The following is a 20058-nucleotide window of genomic DNA, read 5'->3' as shown; positions in this document are numbered from 1 at the left end:
CTGATTTTATGCCCTTGCACTGCCAGCTCCTAACAAGCTGATGGCATACAACCAAAGTCAACTCAATTACATTTAGTATTAAGGAAATATAACTAAACTGTGGACAGTGGATGTGGTCTTTCTAGATTTTCAGAAGGCATTTGACAAAGTACCTCACAAGAGGTTATTGCAGAAGGTCAAGGGACATGGAGTTGGGGGTAGGGTGTTAGCGTGGATAGAGGATTGGTTGTCAAATAGGAGGCAGAGAGTGGGGGTCAACGGGTGCTATTCAGATTGGCGGATGGTGACCAGTGGAGTGCCCCAAGGGTCGGTGCTGGGGCCTCAGCTTTTAACCATTTATATAGATGATCTGGAGGAGGGAACCGAGTGTAGGGTGTCGAAATTTGCTGATGACACCAAGATTGGGGGAACGGCAAATTGTGCGGAGGGTGTGGAGAGTCTGCAGAAGGATCTAGATAGGCTGGGCGAATGGGCCAGGAAATGGCAAATGGAATTTAATGTTGGCAAGTGCGAGGTGGTCCACTTTGGTAGGAATAATGGTAGGAAGGATTATTACTTACGGGGCGAAAAACTGCAGCAGGCGACGGTGCAGAGGGACCTCGGGGTCCTTGTGCATGAGTCGCAAAAACCCAGCTTGCAGGTGCAGCAGGTGGTCAGGAAGGCGAATGGGATGCTGGCCTTCATAGCGAGGGGGATTGAATATAAAAGTAGGGAGGTCTTGCTGCAGCTGTATAGGGCATTGGTGAGGCCGCAGCTGGAGTACTGTGTGCAGTTTTGGGCGCCGCACCTGCGCAAAGATATTTTGGCCTTGGAGGGAGTGCAGAGGAGGTTTACTAGGCTGATACCGGAGTTGAGGGGGTTGAACTATGAGGAGAGGCTGAATAAACTGGGCTTGTACTCGTTAGAGTTTAGAAGAACGAGGGGAGATCTCACTGAGACGTATAAGATGATGAATGGGATGGATAGGATAGAGGTGGAAAGACTCTTCCCGCTCAAAAGAGACAGTAGGACTAGGGGGCACAGCCTCAAGATAAAGGGGGGGCGGTTTAGAACGGAGTTGAGGAGGAACTTCTTCACTCAAAGAGTGGTGAATCTCTGGAATTCTCTGCCCGTTGAAGTGGTGGAGGCTGCCTCGCTAAATATTTTTAAGACGCGGGTTGATGGGTTTTTGACAGGAGAGGGGATTAAGGGTTATAGGGAGAGGGCGGGAAAGTGGAACTGAGCAGCGACAGATCAGCCATGATCTTATTGAATGGCGGGGCAGGCTCGAAGGGCTGGATGGCCTACTCCTGCTCCTATTTCTTATGTTCTTATGTTCTTAAGTTCTGTATGATTGTTTGTGTTCTATTTGATTTTCTTGTTCTTGTATTAATGCATTAGCCTACAAAGAAAATAACTTGAAGAATAATCTTGGATTCTTTAAGGCAACCTACATGACAAATCAATTATTTTGACTGCGCTTTATTGCAGGCAGGCCTCAATGCAGCGAACTAATTTGGGGATTACCATTAGGGTGGCACAGTGGCATTGCTGCCTCACAGTACCAGGGACCTGGGGTCGATTCCAGCCTCGGGTGACTGTGTGGAGTTTGCACATTCTTCCTTTGTCTGCATGGGTTTCCTCCCACAATCCAAAGATGTGCACATTAAGTGGATTGGCCATGCTAACTTAACCCTTAGCGTCTGGGGAATTAACAGGGTAAATACGTGCGGTTACAGTAATCGGGCCTGGGTGGGATTGTTGTCAGTGCAGCTCGAATGGTTTCCTCCTGCACTGTAGGAATTCTATAATTAGTTGCACAAGAATGTACAAAGGACCTGTGCATTGTTGTAATTAGTTTGAGGGATGTACAAGGCCTCAATCTGCTGCAGTTTATGTGGTGTACATACCCTTATTGTTGAAGTGTTTTCCACAATTTTGACCCAGCACTGGGAGATTGCATTAACAAGCATGAAACCAACAGAAAAGCACCTTTTGTTTATGTCATGTCAAAAATTCCCTCCCATTTACTCTAAACTAAACAAAGGTCAATGTAATCATTAACATGCAAGAGTACAGAAATATTGCAAGTTTAGTCCATTTCTAACTGAATGAGATTATCCATTAGAGCTTTGAGTAAACAGTGAAGTTCTAAGTTGAAGTTCATTTATTTTGTCACAAGTAGGCTTACAAAAACACTGCAATGAAGTCACTGTGAAACTCTACTGGTCATCACACTCCAGCACCTTTTCAGGTACACCGAGGGAAAATTTAGCATGGTCAATGCACCTAACCCGCACATCTTCGGACTGAGAGAGGAAACTCATGCAGACACGGAGAGAACGTGTACACAGGCAGTGACCCAAGCTGGGTATTGAACCCAGGATCCTGCCGCTGTGAGGTTGCAGTGGTTAGCACTGCTGCCTCACAGCACCAGGGACCCAGGTTCGATTCCCATCCTGGGTCACCGTCTTGAGTGCATGCTCTCACCTTGTCTGCGAGGGTTTCCTCCGGGTGCTTCAGTTTCCTTCCACAGTCCAAAGTTGTGCGGGTTAGGTGCATTGGCCATGCTAAATTCCCCTTCAGTGGACCCAAACAGGCGCCCGAATGTAACGACTAAGGGATTTTCATAGTAACTTCATTGCATTGTGACTGTAAACTCACTTGTGACTAATAAATAAGCTTTCAACTATGCCACCATGTCCCCCCACCAGTCGGATAAATATTTCAGTAACAACCAGTTAACCCACATCCCTACAAAATTAAACAAGCAATTTAAAATAAACTATTTTCTAAAACAACAAATAATGCTCCAAATATTCTGCAGCTTTTTTACAATTATCATAGAATCCCTACAGTGCAGAAGCAGGCCATATGGCCCATCGAGTCTGCACTGATCATAATCTTACCCAGGCTCTATTCCCAAAACCCTACATGTTTACTCTGCTAATCCCCTAACACAGGCCAACTTACTATGGCCAATCAACCTAACCTGTACATCTTTTGGACTGTGGGAGGAAACTGGAACTGAACCGGCGCAGACACTTGGAGGATGTACAAACTGCGCAAAGACAGTGACACAAGGCCGGAATTGAACCCAGGTCACTGTGAGGCAGCAGTGCTAACCAATGTGCCACCCTGCCACCCTTTGGAGGAGGAAACTTTTCTCAACATATGGATGTTACAACTAGGAAACTTTGCCTGGTTACATTTCCGTGCATTACTTCACTCAAGGCACAAAAACAAATGCGTATCCAACATGCAATGTATTTGAACTCTTATGGCATACTTGGCTACAATTTCTTGAACATTTGTCATAGAATGCGTTCAATTTATTAATATAGATCAAATATTCTACGACACAAAACTCCCTCTAAAAAGTGTCTTCAATATCAAATTTTGTCTTCTTTAGACAATGAGTCCCTAACTGAATCTTAACAACTTGGGTCTGGTCAAGGAACATAAAAATCACTTGGTACCCTCTTTCCTGTTCTGAATTTCTACCTTAATTAGATGGGTCAACACATTTATTTGGATTATCACAAGTAATTCATCCCTTCCTTTCAAAATATTTCACACCACTTAGTTGCAAAAGTGAAAATGAAGCTCCTCCAAGAGGCGATAGGGAACTAATTTTTAATACGAATAAAGTTCATCCAGAAATACCTAGACAAAAGCTTCCAAGGTGGGCTAAAATTTTGGTAAACCACAGAAAGCCAAAGGAAGTTGGTTAGGTTCTCTCTTGGGAGAAAGTCATTGCCTGGCACAAATGTTACTTGCCAGCTTCAATCGAAGCCTCAATAGTGTCCAGGTTCTTGCTGCACATACGCAGACTGCTTCAGTTTCGTGAATGGTGCTGAACATTGATGACTGCTCAATGAACATCCCCACTTCTGACTATGATATTTGGGGTAGGGCAAGAGAAGGTGGTCATTGATGAAGCAACTGAAGATGGCAGTCTTCAGAAGCTCTTGCAGCAATGTCTTTATTGACCTTCAACAACTACAACCATCTTCCTTTAATGCTAGGTATGACACCAACCAGTAGAGTTTTCTCCCCAATTCCCAGTGACTCCAATTTTGTTAGAGCTTCTTGATGACACAATCAGTCAAAGGTGTCTTGATGTCAAGAGCAGTCATTCATTTTATCCATTATTGGGCCAAGGTCATAACGAGATCAGGGGCTGAGCGTCCCTGATGGCACCCAACTGAGTGTCAACAAGCAGGTTATTCCCAACTAGGTGTCGTTTCAAGAGCATCGTTGACGACCCCTTCCATTACTCTACTGATGATCAAGAATAGAATGATGGGCAGCAATTAGCCAGGTTGGATTGATTCTGCTCTTTGACCTCTTGAGGTCAAACCAAATAAATGAACCCAAGTTAAATCAGGACAAAGTAAAAGGGGCAGCTCCCTAAAAGGAAGGGGAACAGCCTGAACAAAACCAAAGTACAAAGGAAACTTAAAAACATCAAATTAAAATGTGATTATTAGGGTCAATAAGGCACCCCGGCCCCTGCGGTGCCCAACAGGCGCAGAAAGTGTCAACTGCTCCTGTGGACACCACATGCTCCCTCTCTAGGGACACCTGGCCGTGAACGTAGCTGTGATAGAGGGGCAGACAGTCAGGATGGACAGCCCCCTCAATCGCACGCTGCCTGGGCCTGTAAATGGTGCGTTTCGCCAGGCCCAGGAGCAGGTCGCCATCCTGACCCTCCCCTCTCCGGACCAGTTGTCTGTAGGTCAGGAGCATGGGACTGAAGTACAAACAGAACATCAACAAAAGGTTCTTCAGGAAAACAAAAAAGGGAGCACAACCTAAGACACGAAACATAGACATGGTCCACGGACTCTGCAAGGCCACAGAAGGGGCGAGCTTCGGAGCCCGTGAACCAGTGAATCCTACGATTGTGCGGAACTGCTACACGCGTCACCCTCCATCCCAGGTCCCCAATGTAACGGGGGGAGATTCCTCCGTAAAGGGACCTCCACTGCCCGATGGCAACAAGGCCCACCAAGGTGTATCCGGGCGACAGGTGAGGATGCGGTAGTGGAAGGTGTGCAGCAGCCCGTGCAGGAAATGCCCCTGCACGGTAGAGGAGGGCATGGAGAACATTTCCGCAAAGTGGCTCATGCTGTGGGGCACCTGACCTGAGAAGGGGGGCCGAGGCTTTGGGCCAATGTGGAATTCCGTCCAAACTGGGGAACGCTCGGATGGGATCCCATGCACACATGCGCCTCGAGGCCACGTGCACTTTTGGGGCAGGACGTGCAATTTTGCACATTACCAGGTTAGTGCCAACAATTGCTCTTTATTGGAACAGTATGGTTAAGGAACTAACTCGTTCGAGACCACAATACTGTTGTTCAAATCCTGTCAGAGCCCATAGCATTTGCAATACACAGTGCCTTCAGCTGTTTCTTGATATCATATGGAGTAAATTGGATTGGCTGAAGACTGACATCTGTGTTTTCCCAGTTCAGTTTGCCCGCTCTGTCATAAGAACATAAGAAATAGGAGCAGGAGTAGGCCATCTGGCCCTTCGAGCCTACCCCGCCATTCAATAAGATCATGGCTGATCTGTCGTGGCTCAGTTCCACATTCCCGCCCTCTCCCCATAACCCTTAATCCCCTCTCTTATCAAAAACCCATCGACCCGCGTCTTAAAAATATTTAGCGAGGCAGCCGCCACCACCTCAACGGGCAGAGAATTCCAGAGATTCACCACCCTTTGAGTGAAGAAGTTCCTCCTCAACTCCGTTCTAAACCGCCCCCCTTTATCTTGAGGCTGTGCCCCCTAGTCCTACTGTCCTTTCTGAGCAGGAAGAGTCTCTCCACCTTTATCCTATCCATCCCATTCATCATCTTATATGTCTCAATGAGATCTCCCCTCATTCTTCTAAACTCTAACGAGTACAAGCCTAGTTTATTCAGCCTCTCCTCATAGTTCAACCCCCTCAACTCCGGTATCAGCCTAGTAAACCTCCTCTGCACTCCCTCCAAGGCCAAAATATCCTTGCCTAAGTACGGCGACCAAAACTGCACACAGTACTCCAGCTGCAGCCTCACCCATGCCCTATACAGCCGCAGCAAGACCTCCCTACTTTTATATTCAATCCCCCTCGCTATGAAGGCCAGCATCCCATCAGCCTTCCTGACCACCTGCTGCACCTGCAAGCTGGGTTTTTGTGACTCGTGCACAAGGACCCTGAGGTCCCTCTGCACCGTCGCCTGCTGCAGTTTTTCGCCACGTGAGTAATAGTCCTTCCTACCATTATTCCTACCAAAGTGGACCACCTCACACTTGCCAACATTAAATTCCATTTGCCATTTCCTGGCCCATTCGCCCAGCCTATCTAGATCCTTCTGCAGACTCTCCACACCCTCCGCGCAATTTGCCGTTCCACCAATCTTGGTGTCATCAGCAAATTTCCACACCATACACTCGGTTCCCTCCTCCAGATCATCTATGTAAATGGTAAATAGCTGAGGCCCCAGCACCGACCCCTGGGGGCACTCATAATGCCTTTGTAATTGCCCTTATTTAGATTTAAAACTGTCTTAGATCCAATCATCTTTCCCTGAAACCGAATGTGAAATTCAATCAGAATATGACCACTGCCACGAGCAAGTCCTTTAGTGAGATCCTTAATTAATCAAGACTCATCCCACATTAGCAAAAATAGAATAGCCTGCTCTCCAGTTGGTGCTGAAACATATTGCTCCAAGAAGCTGTCCTGAAAACACCATGAATTGATTATTCAGGCAGCCTCCACCAATCTGATTCGCCTGATCTATATATAGATCAAAATCAACCATGATGATTGTCATATTTTTCTCATAAGCCATTTTTTTTCCTCTATACCCAGTCCTACGGTATAGTTAGCTAGGAAGCCTATAACCCACCCCCATAAGTCACTTACCTCATTTCTATCTAAACTGTTTCAACATCATCTTTTCATCTTTGTACCAATGGCATCACTAATTAACAGAGCTCTCCATCCACCTTTTCCTAGCTTTCTGTCCTTCCTAAATATCAAATCCCAGTATTTCTCATCATGCAGCCTTGACTCTGCAATGGCCAATTTATCATGCATACCAATTTCTATTTGTGCCATTTCATCCGTTTCGCGACAAGTACACTCAGAATCAGAGCCATCAGTTACCATTTTTGAAACCTAAAGTTTAAAGTTAAAGTTTATTTGTGTCACAAGTAGGCTTACATTAACACGGTAATGAAGTTACTGTGAAAATGCCCTAGTCACCACACTTGGGCACCTGTTCACGTACACTGAGGGAGAATTTAGAACGGCCAATACATCTAACTAAAACATCTTTCGGACTACGGAAGGAAATCTGAACACCAGGAAGAAAACCGAGCACCAGGAGGAAACCCAAGCAGACACACGGAGAAGGTGCAGACTCCGCAGACAGTGACCCAAGCCAGGAATCAAACTCGGCTTCCTAGCACTGTGAGGCAGCAGTGCTAACAACTGTACTACTCTCCCTAACCTTATCTGCTGGTGAACTCTGACTTCGTAAGAAAATATTAACGATAACCTACTACCATCGGACTGGAGGTTAGCAGGAATGGAGTCAGCCACATGAATTTTATGGTCTTTTTGTCAATCAGGTAGCTAACTATGCAAAATTCCACCACTGTTTGAAAATCTTCAACCAAGCCATTGACAAGTCTATTTGACTTGTTAATTATTCATTAAGCATGTGAAACATCTTCCATACAAATGACCACTGCTATTCTTTCAGAATTACAAAAGCACACATCCCTTCCAATAACATCCATCTTAAGCTTGAAGATGACAGTGAAGAAATTTAGTGACAATAGTCATCCCTCTCAAGAAAGCATGTTATACAGCTGATCTCATTTACCTGAATAGCAACCTTGGGTCTGAAATGCATATAATGAGTGTATTAAAATCAACATATGAAATGCTTGAGTAGTTAGGATTCTATGGAGATACAAAACGGGAACTGCAAATGGGTTTGAAAGGCTAAAAATGCCAGATCCATCTAGGATTGACTGTATTTCTCTGGTTGCTAGCCACTTCCTCCTATATGGTTGATGTTTTAATATTGATAATTTCACTTCTAGTGAGCAGAAGTTTCAGTTCAGATTCGGTTTGCATGAATGTCATGTTCATCATGAAACTTGGCTTAGCATTGCACGTCACTGGTGATATGTAAATAAATGTGCACTTGAGTTGTTTGAAAATGATCAATGCTCTCTCTCCCATGATGTTTTGACAACAAAAATCTTTCAGTTATCATTTGTCTCCGATCCCTTATTCATTCTTTGCAACACTTCTCTCGATTGTTAATCTTTCTGGCTCCTTCTATCAATAGCTGTCAAAATTTCCTATTGTAGTGCTTGTATCTTTATCCAAGCTTTCTCTATGGGTTTTGTGCACCTTCTTTTACTGATGAGTTTCTGTTACTTTCCCATAACATATTTAAGCACACAGAACAAGCTGATACAATTAAGCTTGAAACTAGTCATAAGTTGAAAGTTAGCACTTAATGTTTACTTCCTCCGAATGTTTACTTCCTCAAAATATTCACGAGAGAGCATGTCTTCCAACCTTAAATTCCCAACACTTAAAAAAATGCCACGACATAATTCAAAGCTTCAAATTAAGTTAGAATGGAAACCTAGATAAGCCAATAGTGATTAAAACAAGTAGATCACTGGGGTTAGATACTCGTTATCTGAACGAGGGTGACGAGAAGATTTATGAGTGACTATTACAAGGGAATCATTGTAATGTATGGAGATAACAGCATATTAGGAACATGTAAAGTGTGTTCAAATGCAAAATGCACAGGGAATGGCAGACTTATTTCAAGTCATAGGCTTTGAGGAAGGAGTCGATAATGACTTAGAGTTCAGTTTCTGAGTGACTACATACACAAATGTCTTCTGGAGACTAAAGTTCAAAGTAAGGTTGGGTGATTTTGGTTTTAAACCAAAGAACCCCTACAATGCTGGAAGCAGCCATTTGGCTCATCTAGTCTACACTGACTCTCAGAAAGAGCATCTTACCCAGGCCCATCCCCCATCCTATCCCCGTAATCATGTTAATCCACCTAATATACACATCTTTGGACTGTTTTGGATTGAAAGTGGTGAAGGTTGAACAGTCTGTCTGTTCTGTGATTTATCACCATCCATACAACTAGAAAAGTTAAGGTCCTCTTGCAACGAACTCCCACATTGCAACACCTCCCCGTCAATAAGATCAATTGTGAGGTCCTGGAAAATGGGGACCACTTCCTGTACCTCGGGAGCCTTCTCTTGACGAAGGCAGATAGAATCATACAGCAATACAGAATGGAAGCAGGCCCTTCAGCCCAACTGGTCCATGCCAACCATGGTGCCCTCCCAGCTAGCCCAAATTGCCTGTGTTTGGTCCATATCCCTCTAATCCTTTCCCATCCATGTACTTACCCAAATGCTTTTTAAATGTTGCTATTATATCTGCCTCAACCACTTTTGCTGGAAACTCATTTCATATGCATACTACCCTCTGCATGAAGAGGTTGCCCCTCACGCCCCTTTTAAAATCTCTTCCCTCTCACCTTAAAGCTATGCACTCCAGTTTTCAAATCCACGTCCCCGTGAAAAAGACTACATGCATTAATCCTATCTATGCCTCTCGTGATTTTATACATCTCATAAGGTCACCCCTCATTCTCCAACACTCCAAGGAATAAAGTCCAAGCTTGGCCAACCTCTTCCTGTAATTCAGGCCCACTAATTCTGGCAACATTCTTGTAAATCTTCTTTGCAGTCTCTCCAATTTATCAATGTCTTTCCAATAACAGGGTGACCAAAACTGTACACAATATTCCAAGTGCAGCCTCATCAACAACTTGTACAACTGTAACATAATATCCCAACTCCTACATTCAATGCCCTGATTGAAGGCAGTGTGCTAAACACCTTCTTCACCATCCTGTCTACCTGCAATGCTGCTTTCAACAAACTATGTACTTGTACTCCTAGGTCCCTCCGTTCCTCAATACTCCCTAGAGCCCTACTATTCACGACACAAGCCCTACCCTGGTTTGACTTTCCAAAATGTAACACCTCACACTGATCTGTATCGAAATCCTTTTACCAATCCACAGCCAATTTCCAAACCAATCAAGATCCTCCTTGTAATTTTTTGATAACCTTCTTTGTTATCCTAATTTACTATCATCGCAAACTTACTCACCACGCCTCGTACATTCACATCCAAATCATTAATATAAATAATGACTATCAAGGGTCCCAACACCCCTGAGGCACAACACTAGTCACAAGCCTCCAGTCTGAAAAACAACCATACACTATCACCCTCTGCTTCCTACCATCGAGCTGATTTTGAATTCCATTTGCTAGCTCTCCCCAGTTCCCATGTGACCTAACCTTCCAGGCTAGCCTGCCATGCAGGACCTTGTCAAAGGCCTTGCCAGAGTCCATATAGACTCATCCAACCTCCTGGTTACTGCTTTGAAAAACTCAATGATTCATCAGACATGTCTACCTATGCATAAAGCCATGCTGCCTATCCGTAATTAGTCCGTGATATAGATGACAAAACTCATTATCTCCTCCAATGGGCCAGTTCAGCCTTCAGTCAACTGAAAAAATAATTATTTGAGAGTCAGGATCTTAAATCGAAGACCAAGATCATGCTTTACCAGGCAACAGTAATCACCAAATTTTTATAGGCTTTGAAGCCTTGGACAGCCTACAACAGGCACCTTAAAGTACTGGAGAAGTACCTTTGTAAGATCCTCCAAATCCAGCAGTATGAAAGGCTGCCCAACAGCAGCATTCTCTTCCAAGCTAACACACCCAACAAGGTGCTAGTCACTCAAAATGAACTCCACTGAACAGAACATGTTGTTCATTTGCCTGATACCAGATCCCCCAAAGCAACTGCCCTATTTGGAATTCAGTCGTGGCAAGAGACTCCCAAGGGGACACTGAAAATGCTTTAGAGATATTCATAAAGCATTCCTCAAATGCTCAAATATCCCCACAACTCAAGACATCCTGACGTGCGACCTACCAAAGTGAGGATTATTCATTTGGGAAGGCAGCAAACGCATCAACAACCTTCAGCATTGGGTAGAGTGCACAAATTTCCAACTAACCCAACCTACAAGCACCATCTGCTCCACAGATCTTGTATTGGCCTCATCAACCATCTCAGAACCCATTGTTCAGGGTGGAAGAAGGTTATTCTCGAGCTTGAGGGACTGCCCAAAAGACAGAGCCTTCAAGACTGTGCAAAATATCAATTATTCAGAAAAAATGTTGAGATTTATCTGCACAACAGCTAAGTAAACAACTGTCAACTGAATTTCAGCAACAGCAAGACTGCCTGCTTGACATCTGAGGGGACCTGATGGTGAAAGCTGGCATTCAAATATCTTGGGTTTTACTACAAAATGCCATATAAAACGTTATGAATTGAGATCAACGCTGTGGATATTCAGGGTTATACTTGGTAATAGCTAAGATATTAATTAAAAAGGAAACATTAGGTAATGGTTACAAGAATAGTATTGGGGTCTACTGGCTTGGGAGAAATGGAATGGAATCCCAAAAATCAGTTCTGGGACCAAGATTACTGAAAATTAAGATAAAATACCTGAAATCTGATATTCAGTGCAATTTGATTACATTCACAGACAGTACTAAACAGAGATAGAGAATCAAAGAAGACAATCCAGAAACAACAGACTGCATTAAAAAACGTGAATGATGGACGAAGGCTGCATTAATTTGTGAAACATAATGGGGACCACTTCCTGCACATGCACAGTAGCAATGCCAGACTGTTTAACGTGAGACTTTTAACTGCAGCTCTGCTTTCTGTCACTGAATTATGCATTTATTTTGCAAGCTGGTGTCTTATAATTCTTTGTTACAAAAAAATCTGTTCATAAAAAAAACTACAAGTTTTCAGTGCGCAACCATTTTAATAGGTTCTTGTAATAGCAAAACTAGTGACTACAGGCTTAACGGTTTGAATGAACATGAACAATGAATGTTGCTCAACTTACCACCTCACCTTGACAAGAGTTGAAGTCAATGCAACCCAACCCAATGCTTGCCAACAAATGCTTCCCCTCTCACCAAATTTCCCTGAGACTAGAAAATGTAAATAAATAGGAACAGTATTTGTATTGGATATCACTTCATTTTCAAATCCAATTTTTAGTTTTGAAAATAGCCATATTAGGTATCTGTAACTGCAAAGTTATCAACAAAACTACAATGTTACAACACCAGCACAATTAGGACCTTCAACCTTCCCCACAAGAAAAAGTCTTGCCACCTGGACAAAGTACTGAAAGTGGTCAGTATTGTCACGAGATGGAGGAAAACCCAAATTGGAGGGTTCAAAGAAAAGATTCTGCTAAATTTAAGTGCAAAAGTGTGGCCTTGTGTATGGAAGCTCTATATTGACATATACAAAATTAATACCAATACTTAGTCTGATGCAATTTTGTAGAGATGATGAAAAAAGTAATAAACAGTGAAGTAAATGACAATGAAACATGAATTCAACAACTCACCATGCATTTGACCAGCAGACTGAAACTAAAACAAATGGTTCATTACACAATGAAAAGAAAATACAAACCATGTACTGCAGCCTCCCATCTCATTAACAATCTTCTCACAGCCATACAGTCACCAAAGCACTCCACTAGTCAGGTTACTTAGCCAGCCAGTCAGTTCCTTTTTCACTTCAGTTGTCACTAAATCCTACTCGCGTTTTATATCTCCAAGATAGGCATTTCCTGCCCGATTTATTTTTGCATTGCTCTTCTGGTATGGTAATAAACACACTACAGCATTAAACTCAATTTGAAAAGTTTTAACTAGCCCAAACTCAAAACATTAACTGTTTTATTTCTTCCTGATGCTGCCAGACATTATAGGTTTTGTCAGTATTCTCTGTACATGTTTCAGGTTCCAGCATAAGCAGTACCGTCTCTCTTTTCCTCAGAAGAACTTCCTATTCCCTGCCGCCACCCCATGCACCCACCGTCCACCACTATTGTCCCACCCAACCATCCCCCTCAACACTGTTACACTGATTTCGTAATACTCTTTGCAACCTATTGCTTACTTGAAGTAAGAGTCAAGTACAGATAATATAAACTCTCATATTGCATGTCTTAACAGAACATTTTGAATCATACCTTGCAGCTTTTCATAATTACACAAATTAACACAAGCTGTTCTACATACCAAAGACTAGGGCTACTACAATAAACGTGTACTGGGAAGGGGTGAGGGAAGAGAGCTGGCAAGAGGAAGAGAGTGCAAGCAAGGAAGGGGGCGGGAGGGCAAAGAGAGCAGGCGGGAGGGCAAACAGATAGAGTTCAGATGGAAGTGTTGCAAAGCTGACACGGTGGTCAGGGAGGGGAGTAGTGGAGGCACAGTTGCAGGGGAAGGGGACAGCATGGGCCTGCACTGCCAGAATATCCTATTTCTTCAATTTTACCTCAGCCAGAAGAAATGACCCATGTAGTTTCAGGCACCTCAGCGCCATGCTCTGAACTGTCCCTCTAAATCTTCCCATTGTCCTACCTATCTTTAAAAGGTCCTTTCCCTGAAGCTTACTTTCTACATTGAGAGATGGTCTGGACACGAGTCAGTAGAGAAAACACTTCTCATTGGTGAAAGACTTGAGTACTTGAGGGCTCAGATGTAAAGTAATTAGCAAATGAAACAATAGTAATGAGGAAAACATCTTCATGCATCAAGTGGTTGGGTGCGGAATGCTCTACTTGAGCATGTGGTTCATTTGAAGCACTCAAAGGGGAATTAAACTATGAGAAAAATGTGCAGGGTTATGGGGAGGAAGTGATCTGAAATTCTGAGGGTGTTTGGAATTCTTTCTTAATGTAGAAAGTCTTCTATCTGCTTTGCTTAGTGCAGATCTTATTTCTCCTTCACAGAATTTCCAATATCTTCACTTGATTTGATTCATTATTGTCACATGTATTTACAGTGAAATGTATTGTTTCTTGCGCGCTATTCAAAGCGAACCATTCATAGAGAAGGAAATGAGAGAGTACAGAACGTAGTGTTACAGTCAAGGCTAGGGTTTAGAGAAAGAGCAACTTAATGCTAGGTAGGTCCATTCAAAAGTCTGACAGTAACAGGGAAGAAGCTGCTCGAGTTGGTTGGTACGCGACTTCAGTCTTTTGTATCTTTTTCCCCGATGGAAGAAGGTGGAAGAGAGAATGACTAGGGTGCACGGGATCTTTGAATATGCTGGCTGCTCTGCCGAGGCAGCAGTTAGTGTAGATGGAGTCAAATGGTTGAGAGACTGGTTTGTGTGATGGACTGGACTACATTCTTGACCCTTTGTTGTTTCGTACAGTCAGAGCAAGAGCCATACCAAGCTGAGAGACAACCAGAAATAATGCTTTCTATGGTGCTTCTGTAAAAGTTGGAGAGAGTCGTAGCTGACATGCCAAATTTCCTTCGTCTTCTGAGAAAGTAGAAGCATTGGTGGGCTTTCTTAACTATAGTGTCGGTACGAGGGCGGACCAGGACAGGTCGCTGGTGATCTGGACACCTAAGAACTTGAAGCTTTCAACCATTTTTGTCATTTGCAGTTCATTTTCTTAATTAACTGATGCTTATACTGATTCCCAGATCTCGCTTAGACCCACTGATAGCAAAAATTTCTCAACATCAAAGTGTTGTGTACAATAAAACAGAAAATGCTGGAAAACATTCAGCACATCTAGCGGCACGTGAAAAAGAAACAGAATTAATTTTTTAGGTCGACGACTTATCAGAACCGATACTAATATGCTTCAGTGGCTAGACATATTAATGAAATGGGCACTGCTTGGAGTCTGAGGTACCCTGAAAGTTCTTCCTATGCTCTTTAAGATTGAACAGGTATGTTGAAGAGAAACTGAGAAGGAGCAAATAGGTAAAATTGGTAGAATATCAATTTATAAGTAGTTCACAAACACACATTGTTATGCTCTGGAATATGCACACTATAAAGAAATATCCTCTGCAAGTCACTAGTACACCAGCATGACTATAACAATTCTGTACACTGTTCCTTAGAACTTATTTCCTGATACGGTCTATTACTATTAAAGCTAAATGCTATCCATAAAGGTCAATGCCACGAGACAGCAAGCCAGTGACAGAATCTTAATCAATTTTACTTGCGCCCAGGTGAAGATAGCGAACTCAATAGTCATAATTTCCCAGTCACCTGGGTGAACTATCAATGTACATGGTTTATTAATGCATGCAACTTCAGAGATGTAACATGCACCCTTTGCAACAAAAGAGGACTATTTTACCAGCTATTGACTAAGCAGTCTGCAACATATCTTCAGACGTTAAAGTGCAGAATAGTATGTATTATATGCATGCATGAAAAAAAGTTTTTTGTAAGCAAAATGTACGATTCATAAATTTCTGGGTGTGACTTTTTAAGCGCATTCAATCGTGACCATTTTGCACATTCAAAAATATTCTAATCCACCAACAGTATTTAAATAATCGAAAATCATAATTTATTTGCTCTGCATTGAGTTAAAACCCCCAAACTGTTCATTTTGTATCGTTACAAAAAAATTGGATCTTTCAGATCGTCATACCCATTCCAAAATATTCAGGGAGATTGAAACGATACTTCTCCAAAACGCTAAACAAGAGCAATGGACAATCCAAGAACTTATATAGCCGTCTACTCTTCCGTGTGGGTAAAATTTAATTTAATTCCATATTACACATTCAGTAAACATTTAAAATGGCATCAACTGAATGAGAATAGATATGGATTTGCACAAGGGTAAGTTTCAGTTGATCAATATAAATTTAAGGAAATGCAAAGGTTGTTGTATAAATGGATTTCCAAATACATTTATCAGATTTGTAAAAGTAGAAATTAAGCTACAGCAATGAAGGAACCAAGAGGAACAAAAACAAAGCCAACAGGGTAGATTGGGAAATGCAGAAAATCTTATGTTGCAGGGATTTGTGTTGTAACTTCCTTAACTTTGATTTACATAAACAATTTGCACAAAACAACAAAAGAAATTAAATTCAAGTATGCTGATACCAAGTTGGGGGTCATTGCAAACTGTGATGAAGAACAGTACAAGAAACAAGAGTTCACAGAACATGTTCATTGGTGGAAAATGCAGTCCTATGAAATGTGCACTTTAGAAATAAATATACCTTACAACTTCTTCACAGAAATATTGAGCTCTTCAAAAGAATAGTGTGTGTAGAAAGAGGACTTAGAACAGCAAATGGAAATCTTGGCTTCATACATAGGCAATAATCTGATAATCACGGTTAACATAGAATCATAGTGCAGAAGGTGGCCATTCGACCCACTCAGTCTGCATTGACCACCCTCTCCCCATAACCTGTGCATTTATCCAAGCTAGTCCCCCAGACATTAAGGGGCAATTTAGCATGGCCAATCCACCTAACCCACACATTTTTGGACTGTGCGAGGAAACCAGAGCACCCAGAGGAACACTGGGAATCAAAGTGGAATTTGTTTTTTTTCCCCCACACCAAAGACTAAGAAGACAGTCAATTCTTTATCACAGGTGATTAGTAAAGCACCCCAAAAACATACAAAAGGGAATTGGTTAATACTTAACAAGTAATAAAATGGATAGGTCAAAGGGCATAGAGGGAGAGATTTGGAGAAGATTTCTAGAATTATTACATAAAACAACAAGACATGGGTGCTGAGAAACAGTAAACTCAAAAGATACAGAAATAAACAGATTTATGATTGGGATTAAGGGGAATTAGTGCAAGGATTATCCAAAATTGATTTTGCAACTATGTGCACCAGGAAATGTGTTAAGAATCCAAATGATTCAGAGAAATCATGTCTGTAACAACTTGGTTAATTAGAGCAAAATCAACAATAGACGGTCAAACTCATGATAATGTTAATAACAGACAAATAAAAATAATACGCAGTTACACAGATGAATTTTCAAAAGAAATACTCAGTTCATCAGCATTCATAATGACATACCCTTTTGACACGAATCCTTGTCACTTCTAACTTTCATTGTTCTTAGGATCAAGCCATCAAGGGTAGCACGGTGGCATATTAGTTAGCCCTGCTGCCTCATAGCACCAGAGACACGGGTTTAATTTCCAGCTTGGGTCACTGTCTGTGTCAAGTCTGCACACTCTCCCTGTGTTTGCATGGGTTTCCTCTGGTTTGCTCCCACAGTCCGAAAGACATGCTGTTTAGGTGCATTGACCATGCTACGTTCTCCCTCGCTGTACCTGAACAGACGGCGGACTGTGGCGACTAGGGGATTTTCACAGTAACTTCATTGCAGTGTTATTGTAAGCCTACTTGTGACACTAATGAAAATTTTTTTTAAACGATGGATTGGGAAATATTACTAAACAGAAAGATAGTGGACAGGCAATGGCAGGCATTTAAAGAATGATTAGTTGAACTTCTTAAATTGTTTACTCCTGTTTGGCACAAGAGTGGTAAGAGAATTGTGGCCAAACCATGGCTTACAAGGGAAATTAGAGACAGTATCAGATTCAAGGAAGCATACAAATTGGCAAAAGAAAGCAATAGGCATTAGGCTTTGGAGCAGCTTAAAATTCACCCTGCACCAAACTCCCCATTCAGCATACTTCTTTCAGTAAACATTGCCTTGAGGATCGCGTTCCAGATTCCCAAGTGTACACATTCTGGCTGTTTCATTCAGGAGACATCCCCCACACTTTGTGAAAATCCTCTTATGTATTTGTAATTCTAGCTATGCTTGGCTAGTGAAATAAAATATTTGATGCTTCAGTTACTTGTTTAGTTATTTTACAGTTTTGTCTCCCTTCGAGAAATGATTCTTTAATTCAAAATGAAGGGACCAAGAGCAAGGATGCAATTTAAAGACGGAATAGGTCATTTAACTAGCAAGTGCAAAAGAACTGAGTACGCTCCGTGGCTCCAGATTTTGTTTGGTGGTACAAGTACACAAAGTGAGTCAGGATTCACCAGTTGATAAACTGATGGTGTGCAGGCTGGGGTGTGTTTGTGCAAGGTTGGAATGATTACTTCCAAAGAATTAACACAGAGGTGCAAAAACTATAGATTTGTAATAATGGGAGCTTTAATTATCCTAATGTAGGCTTCGATGGTATTCCAAAGGATAGAGGGAGAACAGTTTAAGTGTGTTTGAGAACTTTTTAGATTGGTATGTCTTTGGTCCAATGAGGAAGGAAATATTGCTGGATCTGGTTCTCAGGAATGGAGGTTGGTCAAGCGGATCGAGTGTCATTGGAAACATATAGGAGACAGTAATCATAGTAACAAGGTTTAAGTTAGTTATAGAAAGGACAAAGAGTAATCTGGACAAAAATAACTGATTGCAGGAAGGCTAACTTCAATTGTGGTGAGACAGGATCTGCTTAGGTAAATTGGAATCAAAGATGGTCAGCAAGATTGTTAAATGTAAAAAAAGGTTCAGGTACAGTCGAGTTATATTCCTACAAGGCAGTGCACACAAATAACAATAATAGGGTAATTGTAGGCGATTTCAACTTTCCCAACATTAACTGGGATAAACTTAGAATTAAGGCTCAGATGGAGTGGATTTCTCGAAATGTGTACAGGAGAAATTTTTAGGCCAAGACGTAGAGGGTCCAACAAGGGAAGGAGCTGTGCTGGACCTAAACCTGGAGAATGAAGCCATAAGTTGAGGTGATGATGGGTAGAGCTTTTTTTAGCGATAGCGATCACAATTATCTTGACAAAGACATAAACAAGTTGCAAAAAATAGTTTCGGATTGGGGGAGAGCAGGGTTTAGTAAAATAAATTGGGCCAGTTAGACTGGAATGAAAGGTTGACGGGTTGCTGTCAAAGCAGAAACGGTCCTAACACAATCAAGATATATTGCCTTAAAAGGAAAGAGGTAGAACAAACAAATTGAGAGCTCTATGGATGAAAAAGGAATTAGAAATTCACCTTGATTGGACGATACTTAGAATACTGTGTATAGTTCTAATGGCCAAATTACACTGGTGAGGGTAAAGGAAAATCGACAAGGATGTTACCAAACTGTGAGGTTCGACTCATTAGGAAAGGATAAACAGGCTGGGTTTCTTTTCCCAATGAAAAGGATGAAGGTGACCCAATAATAGCTCTTAAAATTCTGTTAAGGTTTGATTGGGTAGACACTGTTTCCACTTGTGGGAGAGCAAAACTATCATATGTTGATGGCTTCTAGTCAACAGGGGATTGAGAAAACATTTGGAACTTGATACCACAGACAGTCGCTGAGTTGAAGTCGATAAGCACACAAGGGAGAAGTTAATAAAGGATTGTGCTGATAGGAAGAATGGAAGATACTTGACTGGAGGACAAATGCCTGGACTGACTGAGCCAATTGGCCTGTTTCAGATCTGCTCACTTAATATAATTACACTATACTAAATTTATACAGACAAGAGTAATGCAACCTAGTCTTAAATTTGCTGACTTTGAAAACTTTTGACTCTCAAACATACATGTCTTCACTTCAGAACATTCTCATTTGGTCTCAAATTCATAGGAAGTGAAAATACACGATAATGGCAGACAGCTATGTAATGGTCAATGGAGGGCTTATAGAATACTTCTTAAATTACTGGTATGGTACATCAGGACAATGTATTTTCCCTCCCATTTTAATCACCTTCATTATGGAACATACTGCATGAAAAAGTATTGAAAAACAGATGACTTATTTGCAACATAAATCATTACTGCCTTTTTACTGATATATAGGGGAACCACAAGAATTGATTTATTAAATAAGGCAGAATAAAAAATTAACTGAATTTAATTTCAATAGTAAAACTATAGTTATGACGCAAAATATCAAGACAGCAACGCAAGTGAAGATTTTAAGAGGCAGCTAGATCAACATTTTGAGAAAATCAAATACAACTGCTAGAAATGTAAGCAATGTGGTAAGATCTCACTTCTAAAAAAAGATCAAACGACGTAAAGCAGCTCAGCAAG

The 20058-nt window shown here is 41.8% G+C and overlaps 1 protein-coding gene across 3 annotated transcripts in view; it reads right to left on the bottom strand.

Annotated features, from left to right (window-relative positions):
* Positions 1-20058, bottom strand: part of usp6nl (USP6 N-terminal like) — a 200450-nt gene that overhangs the window by 127642 nt on the left and 52750 nt on the right. The window lies entirely within an intron of this gene.

This window comes from Carcharhinus amblyrhynchos, chromosome 19 (genome assembly GCF_965287045.1).
Source record: "Carcharhinus amblyrhynchos chromosome 19, sCarAmb.v2.hapA, whole genome shotgun sequence".
Classification (NCBI taxonomy): Eukaryota; Metazoa; Chordata; class Chondrichthyes; order Carcharhiniformes; family Carcharhinidae; genus Carcharhinus; species Carcharhinus amblyrhynchos.
The sequence above is the reverse complement of the archived record's forward strand: the minus strand, read 5'-3'. Positions and strand labels throughout refer to the sequence as shown.